The sequence below is a fragment of the Mugil cephalus genome, chromosome 1 (assembly GCF_022458985.1).
Source record: "Mugil cephalus isolate CIBA_MC_2020 chromosome 1, CIBA_Mcephalus_1.1, whole genome shotgun sequence".
NCBI lineage: Eukaryota > Metazoa > Chordata > Actinopteri > Mugiliformes > Mugilidae > Mugil > Mugil cephalus.
In genome coordinates this window covers 714663-730002 of record NC_061770.1, presented here as the reverse complement: position 1 = coordinate 730002, position 15340 = coordinate 714663, and positions in this window count along the sequence as shown.

The window sequence follows — 15340 nt, the reverse complement described above, 5'->3', positions numbered from 1 at the left end:
ATACCTGTTGATGCTCAAAACACTTTACAGTCACAGACATCTACCCATTCGCTCACATGTTCACACATCAGTGAAGCATTCCAGGGATGGAACCGCTAACCCTCCAGTTCGTGGACAACTCGCTCTACCTACTGAGACACAGCTGCCCCCTGTACCAATGATCCTATGTGAGAGAAAGCTTTGTGTTCTTTTTACAGCTTGGAGGTAAATTTCTAACCTCAAGTTTTCTGAGTAGAATCTGGTGACTATCTGCAGGCATGAAGAAGGCATACAGCATCTGTCATAACCGGAAAAAAAGGACAATTGTTTCAATAAACAAAAACAAAAAATTGATTTGTCTCCTTGTCATTTCCATTTGGAGATCTGTGAAAAAGCCATTTCGCAGCCGTGTCTGGTGGGATAACTACGTGTCAAAAATGTACTCAAGCTCCATGGATGCTGCTGCTGATTGTGCTTGTGGTTTTGCAGACTGAAAGCAGAGTAAGGCAAGCTTGTATTGAGGCGAATGCAATTTCAGCAAAAAAGGCAGAACTCCACACCAAATCACTGACTGAAAGGAGATGCCAGATTCGGAAAGGCTTTAGGGAAGTCAGTTTGCATTCATTTTGCTAAAAGATGAAGACAGAACACTCTCAAAATAACAGAAAATCTTCTATGTCAGTGAGTATGATACTGACATCAGCTCCCTGTAAGTGCCTGAGCACTGATCACGTATTTGACCTGAGTTCACTGAGTTTCACTGTATCAAGCCTCGACCTGTGACATGCTGGTCCAGAACCATGTTGGGTTCTGCTCAAAGTTTCTTCCAGTTAAAAGGGAGTTTTGGCCGGTTTTGGTAAAGCGTCTTGAGACCATTTGTATTGTTATCGATGCTATATATATGTTAAATTAAATTAAATTATCCCCAGTGTTGACGACAAGAGCTACACACACACACACACACATATATATATATATGCAGTTATGTACGTATGCTCACCTTGCACATATGACACATTTCTGTGTTTTTATTTTTACTTTTTTTTTTCTACCTCAGTAGTTTATTCTATTGTATTTTATTGTATTCAAATACCGGACTGCTGTGTGTGTGTGTGTGTGTGTGTGTGTTCACTCAGAAACATTACAACAATATTTTCAATAATAAAGAGTAATGTATCACATTTTACGTCATGTACATACATATTAAATGGGACTGGCTAAAAGAAGAAGAAGAAGAAGAACAAAACCTAAAGCAATGAGTGGGGCTTGAAAATGTCACTAGTGCTAGGCCTTGTACTGGCAGTAACATGGGAGAAGGTAGCTAAAGAAATTGGCTATAAGTTCGGCATACAAGAGAATAAACTGATGTGCATGTTTCACATTTTTTTATTGCAAGTTAGACCTAGATAGCAGGTTTTGATAGAAAATTCCTCCATTGTCTCTCTTCACATTTGAACTGACACTCACACCTAGACTGTACTTTTCAAAACCAAACTATCAAAAAAATGAATAAATGGATGACATGTGGCATGATTCTGAAGACAGTAAAAATACTTTGGTGAAGAGACAGATGAGAGGGGGAGCAAGTGAAACTGATTATGAGATTAAGAGTGAGCAACTGAAAAAAGAGAAGAAGAAACAAGAAACTGGTGACAAATTGCAAACACTCTCCAGCAACTCTGACTGAAAGGCCAATCATCTTCCTAGCACATCTCAGGGCAATGCCTGTCTGACTGTTATTAATTGAAATGTGATTGGAGGATGGGGGTGGAGGGCTGGCCACGATGCTCACATCTAATCCACATCAGAGCAATTAATAATGCACTCACTCTTCTCCTCTCTTCTCTCATCACCACTGATATTTCCAATGGTTACTGGAAATTAGAAAAGGAGGGAGAAATAATTGAAAAGGGATAATTCTGAGAGGAGAGCTGAGGGGCGAAGGATGGAATTAGGACAGAGGGATTAATTTGTGCAACAATTCACAGGGCTGTCCAGGGGGGATCTTTTTTTTTTTTAATTCCCGTAGAGATTTTTTTAATGGGCAAAATCTCAGGACTCACTTTCATTCATTACTTATCCAGAGAAAAGCAGAGAGAGAATAAGAAAGGAAGGGATGGCAGAGAGAGAGAGAGTTTCCAGGTTCATTAACTTTCTCCTTCCATCATGCATTAAATAGGCAGGTAGTGTTAGCAGAAGTACTTAGTCAGATGAAGTCACCTTCAGGTCACAAAGAAAAAACTATTCTTAACACCCCCTAGAAGTTTCAGCTCTTTTTAATGTTTGATCTCCTTTATTTTCATCTCTCTCCAACAAAATATAAAGGGATAATATATATGTAATTTGATTTTCCAAAATTTATTCCAAATTTTTGTTGCTGCTGTATGGGTTGTTTTCACTGACACTCTTTACATTTACATGGGCAATATTTCTTCAGTCTGACTCAAATTATTGTGATTAGAGATTCCAGCTTAACTGTTTACGTGAATGCTAAATAAATTTTTCACTGCAGCTCCTTTTAATAGATTGTGGGCCACTCTGTTTGTTGTTGAGTTATCCTGATCAAGTTTTTTGTTGAGTTGAGTTTTTGAGTTTTTATTGAGATCTTAAATACTTTTACTTGTATTTACTTGTATTTTACAGCTGTCAAAGGTAATGTAGCATTGAGAGAGTAGCTCATACCTTCCAGAAGCTTCAACACATGGAAAAAACTGTGTTCTCTGCTACAGAGATGGGTTGTTCATCCAACGCTGTAAACTCCATAACCCTTTCTGTAACATTTGAAACCGTAGCGATGTCTCAAGGAAACTTTTCTTATCTTTAAACACAACATTTAGGATTTGTTGTTGTTGTGATGTAGTCTTTGTCTGACTACAGTACTATGCAAAAGTTTTAAGCAGGCATGGGGGAAAAATGCTGCAAACTAAGAATGCTTTCAAAATGTATGTTTATTTTTATCAATACAGCAAAGCCATTTAGAACTATCTTCAGCATAAAGAAGAACAAGAAGTCCTGGAAGTGATGGCATGGTCCCCACAGAGCCCTGATCTCAACATCATTGAATGTGTCTGGGATTACATGAAGAGACAGTAAGAATTTGAGGAAGTCTACATCCACAGAAGATCTGTGGTTAGTTCTCCTAGATGTTTGGAACAACTTACCTTCCTTCAAAAACTGTGTGCAAGTGAATCTAGAAGAATTGATGCTGGCTTGAAGGCAAATGGTGGTCACAGCAAATGTTTTTGTGATTTAGATTTCTCTTCTGTTCATTCACTGAATTTTTTCCCACCACCTAAACCTTTTACACAGTACTTTATACTTGATGTATTGTACTTGACCGTTGTTTTTGCAAGTGGTAGTACTGAATGACAGTCTGCATTGCACAATTAACAAATTGCTGTCTGACTGACTACATGTTTCACGTGATGTTGGTTCCTCTTCTTTGATTTAAACGAAGAAGATGTATATATATATATATATATATATATATATATATATATATATATATATAATGGCACGCCTTTCAGGAATTTAATCCTTGAATATATTGAATGAAACTTTAAATTTATTGAATGAACCTTGACTGATGTCATGAAGGCACTGCTGCCATCTTGTATTTGTACCTGCAGAAAAAATGAGTCAGTCGGATCATGATTTCGTTGCATCCATTGTTAACACTCTGGTGAATGCTTGTGGTTTTATGAGTGTTTACTTTCATGTGCAACGAAGCTATGGTGACAAAGTAATTTCCCTCGTGGATAATTTAAGTCTAGGTTTAAGTCTATTGTTGTGGATTCGCTGATCGCGGCAAATATTAGCATTACCATATACATTAATTTTGCAATTAACGTTAGCCAGAAGCTAACGCATATTTGTATAATGGCATTCTTGGTATATAAAACTACTATGTAAATTGTGTTTGTCAAGTTTTACAGTGTTTCTCAAGTAAGTACTTCAAGCGGATCCTCTTAGTCAGAGTTTATCTTGGGACCTGTTGTCTATCTTTTGAGCTGTCGTAGCAGGGGCAGATTACAATATTGATTCATATCATTCAATATTCAATATATTCAGGGATTCATTCACTATATTCAAAGATTGACTTGGCTGAAGCCCAATCCTGATCCGATCATTTTAAAAATGCTTGGATTATCCCTGAAACTGATCTCCTGATATGGATGGGGACATCCATATTTTGTTTTACACAAACTAGACCAACTAGAAGAGCTGAGGCCTTTTGGAACACTAGAAGTATCCTAACACCAACCTCCAGCAGGTTCCAACCATATAAGGTCATATCTAACTGAAAACTCCAAGAGGACGTTTTATTTTATGGCAATATTCCAATATAACAAATCTGTTATTATAAAATGTTGATTTTCATATTTCTGATTATTGAGTTGTATTGTGTTTATATGCAGGTAATGGGGGTGGCACAGTGGCTCTGTGGCTAGCACTCATGCCTCCCAGTGAGAAGGTCTGAGTCCAGCTCGGGCTTTTCTGGGATAGGGTCCAGCAGCCCTACGACTCTACCGAGGATAAGTGGTAGTGGGAGATGAGATGAGGTGCAGGCTCTACTCTTAATAATCCTCCAAAGAGAGGTGTGTCAAGTTATGGGTGTAATTGACAATATTTGTCAATTCTGTCCATACTGGACAAATTTGCAACTGACAATTTGCATCCAAATCTGTGTTTTATGCCAGTGTAGCAAGTAGTGTTGCCTTCAGTAAATGCGCAAAAAGTAGAGGGTAATCTCTGACGGTAGCGTCTCCATCTGATATAACATAATATATATAATATAATATAATATAATATAATATAATATAATATAATATAATATAATATAATATAATATAATATAATATAATACATTTTGCAGCGTTAACCATAACCACTTTTGCCCTGACCATAATCAGTGTTAAATTGTACATGGTCTATCTGTTCCCAACCATACACATACCATGGATATCATGTGTGGAAAGTATGAATTAAAAGAAAATGCTAGCGGATATTTAGAAATATCAGTATTGCTGTTTGATATAGTATATATCAGTATATATAACTGAATAGTTATAAATTGGTAACAGTGCAAGCAGCCTTATGCATTTCTCATGGTCTGAATCTTCACAGCGATGACACAGTGGCAGCACTGAGGCAGTGCAATGGTTCACCTCACTGCAGTAAATAGATGTGTTTACTCTTAAAAATGATAGATAATCAGTGGTTCTATCAGGCTGCATGTTTGTTTGATTCCATCTCTCTTTTATTTCCATCTCCATTTCATCACATCAAGCTCACTCTATATCCCTGTACCTCTCTTCTGCCAACTGCCATCAGGCCAGCGTTTCCATTGTCTGAGGACAAAGACTGAGAGGCTGAAGAAGAGTTTTTATCCCCACGCCATCCGTCAGCTGAACTCTGAACCTTAACTGGACTTAATACCACTGCATTACTGCACTTTATTCATACAGCTGCTTTAAAATATTATAAATTCCTGTATATACAAGCTACCCCCTTTTAAGTTTACATCTCAAGTTTACAGTTTATTTAATTTCTCTCAATCATACATCTATGCCTATATTTTGTATATCATGTGCTGTACTGCTGTTTTTACTGTAATTTTATACTACTGGCTTTTTTGTTTGTTTGTTTGTTTGTTTTGAAAAATGCACCTGAAAGAGTGGCTGCATGTTTCCAGTATCTCCGTGAAGAATTACCTTTTTAGGTTATTCTTAGCATGTTAATGGTTGCTTCTCTGTCTGACTTGTTGTTTTTCTGTGCCTTGAACCAATCAAATGAGTTTTGGTCTTTTTGTGCTGTTTTTATTTATTTTTTTCTGGACTTTTTGTTTTTGGCTGTGTCGTTGGTTGTGGAGTTTGGCGGAGTGGCCGTTGTGCCGGTGTGTTTCTCCTATTCCTCCTAGCGCTTTCCCCTGAGCTGCCCGGAGTGAGGTCTGAGACTCGCGCTAAACTTCAGAAGAAGTGCTTTGGATGCCAGGCTGGAGGTGGAGGTGGAGAAGCGGAGAAGGAGGTTTGGGTCGGTGCCATCTATACTCACGAGGAACGTTAGGTCTTTGGCAGCGGGATCGATGGACTGTGTTCACTTGATGGGAACCAGAGGGAGTGTGTCGTGACACTATTTTGCCAATGATTTTTGTATATTTTCATAATGCTAATTCTGTAGATTTTTTTGATTACACTGCTCATTTTTATTTTGCGATGATTTAATCTCATTTTATTTATCTTTTTGTGGTTTTATGAATGTTTACTTTTATGTGCAACAAAGCTATGGTGACAAAGTAATTTCCATCATGGACCATTAAAGTCTGTCTAAGTCTAAGTCTAAGGTACCACAATAAATTTCATTGTGCATTGTACTATGTATAACTGTGCATGTGACAAATAAAACCTTCTGTATCGTATCGTATCTGTGTTACTATATACGTAGAGTTGACTATAGTGGACTGAAATGTGGACTATATTTTATTTGTACACTAATGACAGATGTTTTTTTCTCTACAGGCATACAAAGTGGTACAGTGAACTGTCAGCAGCTGCAGGTTGTCTGGCCCTGAACCATCTAGGACTGAAACATCACTGCCCGAAAAAATATTTTCAGCTTCTGGTTCAGTGATCAGAAGTCCCGTTTGCTGGAATCCTTTGCCTTTGGAGTGTTGAAATCATCTTGTAAACAGACTGCTGCCTCTCTCTTTCTGCATCATCTTCCTGTGAATCAGCCTTTTACATTTTCACAAGAAATTCACACACATTTATATAAGTCTTCAGAAAACTAATTGCCAATTCAAGACTGTGTGAATGCCCCACACTTACTTATCCTTGGTCTTTTGAAAATTCAAAGAAACATGAAAAAAAGAGGAAAAAATAATCATCTTGGTGTTAATTCTGAACTTCAACATCACTTCCTAGAATGTACCATTTGAACACAAGGGTCCAGTGCAGCTGATTCCAACCAAATCTCAAGAGCAAGAGAGCATCATGGTTTGCAAGCTACCACGTCTTTTCAATTCCAGATTGAAAGTTGATGAGAATGGATGAGTAGACAACCTTGACCAGAGTGTCAGCTTTTAATACGCAGCAATTTATTAGACACACAAAAATATATCTTTTCTTGTCAGTTGTACCCTGACATTTTCCATCTTGCTGAGAGTACTTGTTCCATGTGGGCACACAAATACATACACACACAGATTGTGAATGCCATCTCAATAAAAATGACTCCTCTATTGAGTAAAGGCTGTCATTATAAGTGAGGCCACATTGTTGTGAAACTCTATAGTGGAAAGTGTACAAGCTCTGAAAGGAGTACATAGAAAAGCTTTACAAAACTTAAGGTCTTAGTTCTTTCTGTGGGACATTGGCCCTTTATATTCAGAAAAGCTCCGGTTTTGAGACTTTAGTCTGCATTTCAGTTCAGAGCATACTGAACAAGATGTGAAGAAGTAACTGTATGGGCACAGACAACTGCCAACACTTGACAGGGTTTCATTGTTGGTTAGAAACTTTTATAACCCAGCTGCTATCTCCAAATGTATTGTCTCTCCATTAAATGTTACCAGACAGGAACTGAATATTCCAAAATCCCTGCAGTGTTGGCACTGAGCCTGAACACTTTTTTTAATTTTTGTGATAGAGAAGCCATTTAAGATTTAAAACCTTAAATAAAATCGGAGGAAGGAACAATTGGCATTTAGGAAATCATAAGCCTCTTTTTGTGTATATGTATCCAACGCAGTATTGATGTATCCTTAGCTTCATTTATCTAAGTTTGACTTAAAAGTGGGCTGCATTCTGAGCCACAGTAGGAAATGAAGAAACTTGAAGAAGCAGGAGAATGAATTCAGAATGACTTTAGTGTTTTACACAGCCTTTTCTACTACTGAAGAGTAAAGCGCTGAGTTCATGTCATACTGTAAGAGACTATTTTATATGTGACACCTACTCTGGCAAATGAAAAAAGGAATGTAAAGCTTAACTCATCACAGAAATTCCTCCTGTCACCTAGCCACATGCTGCTCACATTACAGTAGTGGAAAACACATCTACATCCACTGATAACAACAAACCACTCTATTAAACCGCAGAAAAAATATTATAAAGTGCTGCAGCCCCCATTTTGAGAATGCAAAAGCGTGCTTTATTTTCTAATCAATACCAGCTCGTCTTCAGTGGGACATTGCATTGTTCATGAATGTGGTTCAAAATGCCACCATTCTAGAATAAAAAAGCAAGTTGCTTGTCTGAAAATGTAGCTGTCACATTACCGCTCTGAACAAATGCAGAAAAACATACATTATGTTGAGACTGAGGAAATGTGTCTGTAACTGGGGACTGCTTGTTTCCCCACTTGCAGTGAAAGGCATGCTTTTAAGAGCACAGAGCGGGTTGACTTTCTCAGATAAATGGCAGGGACTAATTGGAGGAAATGCTAAATTTTCACACTTTGACCGGGCCAAACAGACAAACTGACTAGTTAGCAGAGGTGACCCTTAACTGTACTATACACAAAGAGTGATCGAGTGTTTCTGGGGCTTGCACTCTCTCCTGTGGATATTGGTTTGGTTATTATCACAGCCACGTAGGTATGTCATGGATAGAGATGTATATACTTGGACAGAGGAACTTATTGGCATTTGCTTCCGATTTTTCATTTTCTTCATCTGGTCCAATTTGGGTGCTGAATACCTTTTAAAACCCATACACTTTGCCACACACACCAACACAGATACGTTCACACAGAACAGTCTGGTGTCTACTTCCCTTCTATTTCTAGCCCCTTCTAACATCCATATTATAGCTCTATTATCCTATCACTCTCACTTTTAGCATTTAACTAGCTTCTGTGTAATAACATGAATAATCTAATGCTTCCTGAAGGATTTTGGTTGATTTTTTTTCTCATAAAAATCTATAATGTTGGATGCCCCTCTTTGCACCTGTCTTTCATTCACTCTGTGTCTTCTGGTTTCAAACATCAGTTTTCCTTGGTCATGGGTAGCTTTCTGGATATTTATTTTCCTTGCCTCTGTTTTCTTTTCCATCTCTCCTTTTCGGTCTTCTTTGTCCGACCTAACATATATTATCTTCAAATGAAAAGGCAGAGCTGGTTGTGATTGCATTCCAAACAGAAAATCTGTTTGAGGAAAGGAGTAAAAACAGTTGGATTAGAAGTTGCTTCATGAACCTTTTATTTTTGATCAAATCTTGCTCCATTTTAGTGTTTACCAACTCCTGACTCGAAATGTTAGGCTTTTCAGCTGCTATACCTTCTTCACTAGCTAGTTGCTTTCTTTGACCATCTGTCATTTGGCGCTGGGTGGGTACGATTTATCTCAGATATAAAACAATGAGCTGAAAGACTCCATAAAGATGATGATCAGCTGCAGTTGAATGTTAATAACCTGTGCAATTTCCAATCTTAACAACCCTTTCCACGTGTAGTTTTTAAGCTTGTAAAATCTCTGTGAGAGAAAGAAAAGAGAGAAAGAGTTTCAGGCTGTCGGTCTAGGAGGTGGGAAATTAACATAGGCTCTGTATGACCAGTTTTCCACGCTCCTAAGAGTTTTTGCAGCGCACTTCTGTTTCTCCAATGTCTTCCTTGCTCTTGCACTTTTCTGTTCCTTCTGTTTACACCCCCTTTTTTTCCCTTCTTCCATCTTAGCTATTTTGGTTGACTTTCCCCTACTCTCTGTCTCTTTTTCTGCATTTCATGCAACCTCCTCCTCTTCCATTTCTTGTTCCCCTCCTTGTTCTTGCTCTCTCCCTTCCCCCATCCCTCCATCTCTGGGCTTCACCAGTCATTTATGCCTCTTCTGTGAGTGCTATTACAGCATCACTTTGCATTTAGATAACCATCATCTCAGCACCAGCCCAGAACAGGAGGAGAGGGTTAAAGGGACGAAGAGAACGAAGAAGGGGAGGAGGGGCCTTAGGACGGGGATAGAGGAGGAGGCGATATTGAAGTTCAGGCTGAATCCTTCCAGGAGAAATAATTGCACCTGCTGGAACCCCTGTGGACAGTGGCACAGAGGGAAATTTTAGGAGAAATACAGACTAGCAATTTCACCACCAGCAATTATGACCAGTGGAATTTTTTCCCCTCATTGTGCTGCCTCCTTACTGTGTAATCTGAGCACATTTAAAATCAATACGCTTCCAGAATCCTTCCTGTCCTTAGCAACAGAGTTTCATTGTAATATTTTAACCATGACAACCGTACAACTTTTAACAGGCAAGAAGCCATGAAAAAAAAAACGTCACCACTTCTGTGTCAGATATAAGTGGTGTTGGTTCAAGTGGAAGTTCAGTATCTGAGAGCATTTGTGGTGTCATTTGTTGACTGATAGACGCTGCTCGTGGTGTGTTTTCTTTACATATAAGACAAGCCACGTCTATCAGGTGTGTGCAGCTGCAGATGTGTATAACTTTAAATCATTCCCTTCATCTGAAATTTCCAAATGTGCTGTTTATTTGAAACATAAAGTAAATGATATGTTGATTTTGTTTGTGTTTGTTTGTGTTTATGCATGTAACTGGAATAAACGTTCAGAGAAATATTACATTTTTGCTGGGGTTTCATGCTTTTAGTCAAGTAAAATAATATTTGTAATTGGAACACAATATGTCAGTGCCAGGTTTTTCCTTATTACATATGCACTAAAAATTATCAACTTTTAATGAGGTGCCTCCCTGCATCATTTTATATAGAAACGGTTTTGAGACAGCTGTAACATCCAGTAAATTATGGAGTCATAGATTTGATGGAACTTGCATGATTTGACTGATTAAAGTGCAAAGTAAAAGCCTTGGGATACACGGTAAGTATTGAGAGTGTGAAAGAACAATGGAGCATCAGCACAAAGGACACAGCACTAAGATGATAAGATTGTTTTGATAACACACTCTAAAATCTGCTTTGAGTTGTGTATAAACGTGGCAATGATATAACTACAAACAAATCTGATATTTCAGCTTTGCATAATGTGGAGAACAAGTTCTGTGTGCGTGTGTGAGAGAGGCTGTATGAGATAAGTTTGAGCACCAATAGCTGAGTAATGGTCCACATCTGCCTTGTTGTACAAACCATAATGAGAGGCTGGAGAACAACGCTTACTGTCGTTTCCCCTTAACTGTCAGAGTCAAGTCAAGCAAGATGTAGCAACTGAGCTGACGAAGGCCTCCGGTTGTCGCCATTTTGGTGCACAAACCAAGATTATAACCCTAATCATGGCATCATCCAATGATACCTGCCTCAAAAAATGTTTTATGCTTATTCAAGTCCACTGTGATGCTCTTGAGACATTGTGGATCTCACGTATGTGTTGATAAGCTTGGGTTCGGAGAAGCTCCTTTCTTCAGCAGCTTCTCTGCAAATATGTTCTCAGTGCATCTGTGCAGACATGCAAAACATGTCGCCTACTACTTGATGTGTTCAACATAACGTAAATTATTATGTAGTTGTGATTTTGGATTACTAAAATAAAAAGATGCATTATAACTCTATACTTAGACAGTACTATAGATATCTACAGTAGGATTATTAGGAAACTTTCTTTATTTCAACATAGTCTCATAGCCACATATGAACAGCCAAACAACGTTTTTTAATGGTAGAAAAGACAATATACCTTTTTTTACTGCCTCCTCTTTTCTCTCCTTTCAGATATTACAAATTATATTTGACTTGTTGTTGTTTATTTTTTGTGTTTTTGTTTATTTTTATTTTTGAGACAGAGCATGAGAAAGGGAGACCAGTTTGGGATGCAAATTATTTCTTTTCTTTTATTTATTTTGTGTTTTGTGGCTCACAGAAGCGCCCCCTTCAGCAGGTGGTCCCCTACGCAGCCACCAATATTGCTTATGCTGACAGCTGAGTCAGGAGGCCAGCATAGACATACTCAGTGTTTCCTCATCAATTTAAGTCTGGTAAAATGCCCTATGGATTTCATTATAGGGTGTGTTTCAATCAATACAGAGAAAACAATACCTGTATACGCCATTGGATAATCCTACGACCAATCAAAGCCATTTTATAGTTGGATGATGTGTATGACTATGTCACTGTTGCTCTCCTGTCGATCAATTCATAAAGCCCGCACAGTCAATTTTAATGACCCACCAATTGCTTGGCCATAACTGGTTCCTAACACAGTCCTATCGGGGACTCCGCACCGACATACCACCAACCTTTCGTGGGTTGAAAGAGCTCAGGCTGGCTTACAGGCAAACTTGTCTCTGTAACATATTTTTTAATTTTCATTATCTTGCCATTAGCTGAAATAAAGCAATTAAATAAAACAAAACTGTATTGTCTCAGGAAAGAGCCTGGACTCAAAGAGGGGTGTAAATTCTTAGCAAAACCACCAACAAACTGTTAATTGTTGGCTTTTGTGAGATATTTGGACAAAAATCTATTCACACAAAAAGAATGCCAGTTAATAAAGGTGACGTGAGTAAATGACACATAAAACATATCAATGTGGAAAATGGCATCATTAGATTCTGGGATTCAAGATTAGGTGATTTGAATGGCAGTTGGGAATTTCTCGGGAGTGACCTTTAAAATTCCATCCTGATGAATTTAACATTAACAATGAATTCAGTCAACAACTATGAGGTTGATTAACTGCACAGGTCAAAATACTATATAGAAATGTCTGAGTAGAGGAAAAAAACAATAAAAAGAGCAAAGAGAATATGACATGTTGCAAATGAAAAGTATCAACAATCCAGTTCCATTACTTTCTGACTGTGTGAAACAATGTGAACAAAAGACAGCCACATTGCTCTTTCTTTGGCTTTCATTTATTTGTGTCCTCCCTCTCTCACACACATACACTACAAAGGCAGAAAGCGCCTCGTTAGCCGTAGCATTAGCAGCCTCCCCTGCTGTTCATCACTGGCCTAGTTGTAATTACAGACACTTCCAGAAAAGACAAAAGGAAGAAGCTCAAAAGAAGAGTGTCCTTTTAGCTCCATGTGTGTGTTACACCTGTGCTGTGTGCGTGGGTGTGCATCATGTGTGCGATAGAGATCAAACAGGGACAGAACCATGAGCAAAGAAGCCCGGGTGATCATTGAGCTACTGCACTAAAAGAGTCCACCACTCACTCTTTTTTTTTGTACTCTCTTTCTCTCTGATTACTGTCATCTTTTCTCTTTCTCTGGCTCTCCTTTTCTCCCCCTGCTCATGCCCCTGTTCCCATTTACTCCTCTCCACATTTCTCTGTAATTTCTGCCACGTGTGTCTAAGCCCTAGATCACAAGGATCTCCTTGATTTTTGTACTGATCAAAACCAAACTAAAACAGAGATAATTTGGTAAACATTAACAAAAAATATAAAACGAAAATGAAAATGTGCCTGATCCAAGAAACAAACATAAGAAAAAAATGTCAATAACAGTGAGTTTTTAGTTTAGTGTCTAATTAGCTTCTTTTTCAGGCAGCTCTCCATGGAGATTTTAATCAAGATTTGGCATCGGCCTGCTTTTATGTGGTAGTGATGGAGGGAGATACAAGCAAAATAATGGCAAGAGATTGCAGAGTGGGTAGTGGGCCCCACAAACCAAGAGCATTTTTCACCAGCCATAACATTTTAATAGAAATATCTTCTTTTTCCATTTTTCTAACGGAGCTAACACTAAAGCAGCTACTTTTGAAAGCTGCTGCTCCAACATCGATACATTTTGTTCCAGTATCAGAATTTATTATGCAACTGGAAAAAAAAAAAAAAAAAACTTAAGAAGGACTGTAAAAAATAACAAATTAATTTTAATACTACAATGTGATTAATGCATGCACATTCAGTTATTAAGTCCTCAGCCTGCCTCTTAGTTTGGTAAAGCAGCAGTAAAGCTTGGTTTATACTCCTGCAACCTCTTTATGGGAAGCGTACCCTGTAGGGGAATATCATTCATGTTGCCCTGGTATGTTGCCATTGTTCTGAAATTAAAAAGTTAATAAATGTGGATCAACTTTCACTGAAATCACTGCAGCAAAGATCATAACGATATCTGAGTTGATGGTGTGTAAGTAGCTGAACAAGGTGGAATTCTCATGCTTGTCTGCCCACTGTGTCACATGACCATCCAGTCACAGTTGTTACAGTCTGCGTCGCTGCAATGCATAGTTACATTTCTGGGATAAATATTATCCAATGAATTTGGGTGTGTCGTAGCAGTGTTGAGTCGCTATAAATATAAGCTTAAACCTGGAAAGCAAACAGAATCTGAAATGCAGCCATATTAAATACTTTTACTCTGCATTGGGGGATAATTTTCACTGTTAAAAAAATCTCAGAAGAAAAATAAGAAGACAAAAATGACAAAGAAGTAGAAGATGAAGGCAATCAGAAAAAAAACAAAATGAGCAGATTAATAAAGTCTTTTGATTGATAGGTCCAGTTTCAAAGCCCTGGCAGAGAGTTGGACAACAAACAATTCTGGATTATACTTGTCATTTTTTTGGATTGTTGCAAAAATAAGAAGATGTAGCAAGTGTAGTAAAAACTTGACAAACGTGTACATTTTAAACGGACAAATGTACAACTAATTTGCATTAATCATGAGTAAACTACAGAAGCTATGCAATTAATCGCCATAACATATTTTGATCCATTACACAGGCAGCATTTAAACTACATGTTTGACTAGCCATTTCACATTCTTTTTCCTTTTCTTTTGCATTTTTGCGTCATTTATGCTTTCACTGCTGGATTGTCTTCAAACAGAAAACAACATGGTAAATACCAAAGAATAACTGTACCTGACAAGCCAAAGGCCACTGGAATTGTCTTTTTTTTTTTTTTTTTTTGGCTAGTCATCTCTACTTCTTCTACACTGTGTGAAAGAGTCATATGTCACATAGCCTATATCACTAACTTGTGACAAGGGAACAAATGTGTTCACTACAAACCAGTTGATGCAAATGCATCTTTTTCATATTTGCTCAATTCTTTTGTGCATTCTTTCGAGTTTGCTTCAAATGTTCTTGAGAATTAAAAGGAAACAAGTCTACAGATTGCTCTACGTTTTTATTGAGACAAATTACTATTACCATTTGAAATAAAAACAGAAATAATATAAACACTTCCAAGTGTATATATGTTCTTGTTTTCTGACTAGTCAGGAAAACTGGTTCCTGCTGTTTAAGGCTATGCACCTCATCTCCTCAGCTATCAGGTCATATTGATGCTGTGGAACTGGCTTCCTATTTTATTTACTTTTTTCATTTTACAAATTCTCAATACCGAGTTAGTGTGCAATTCAGAGATACAAAGCTTTCACAAGGTATGGTACAGGTTTTCCCTTAAAGGTAAAATATGTGTCAGAGATGCGGTGGCAAACCA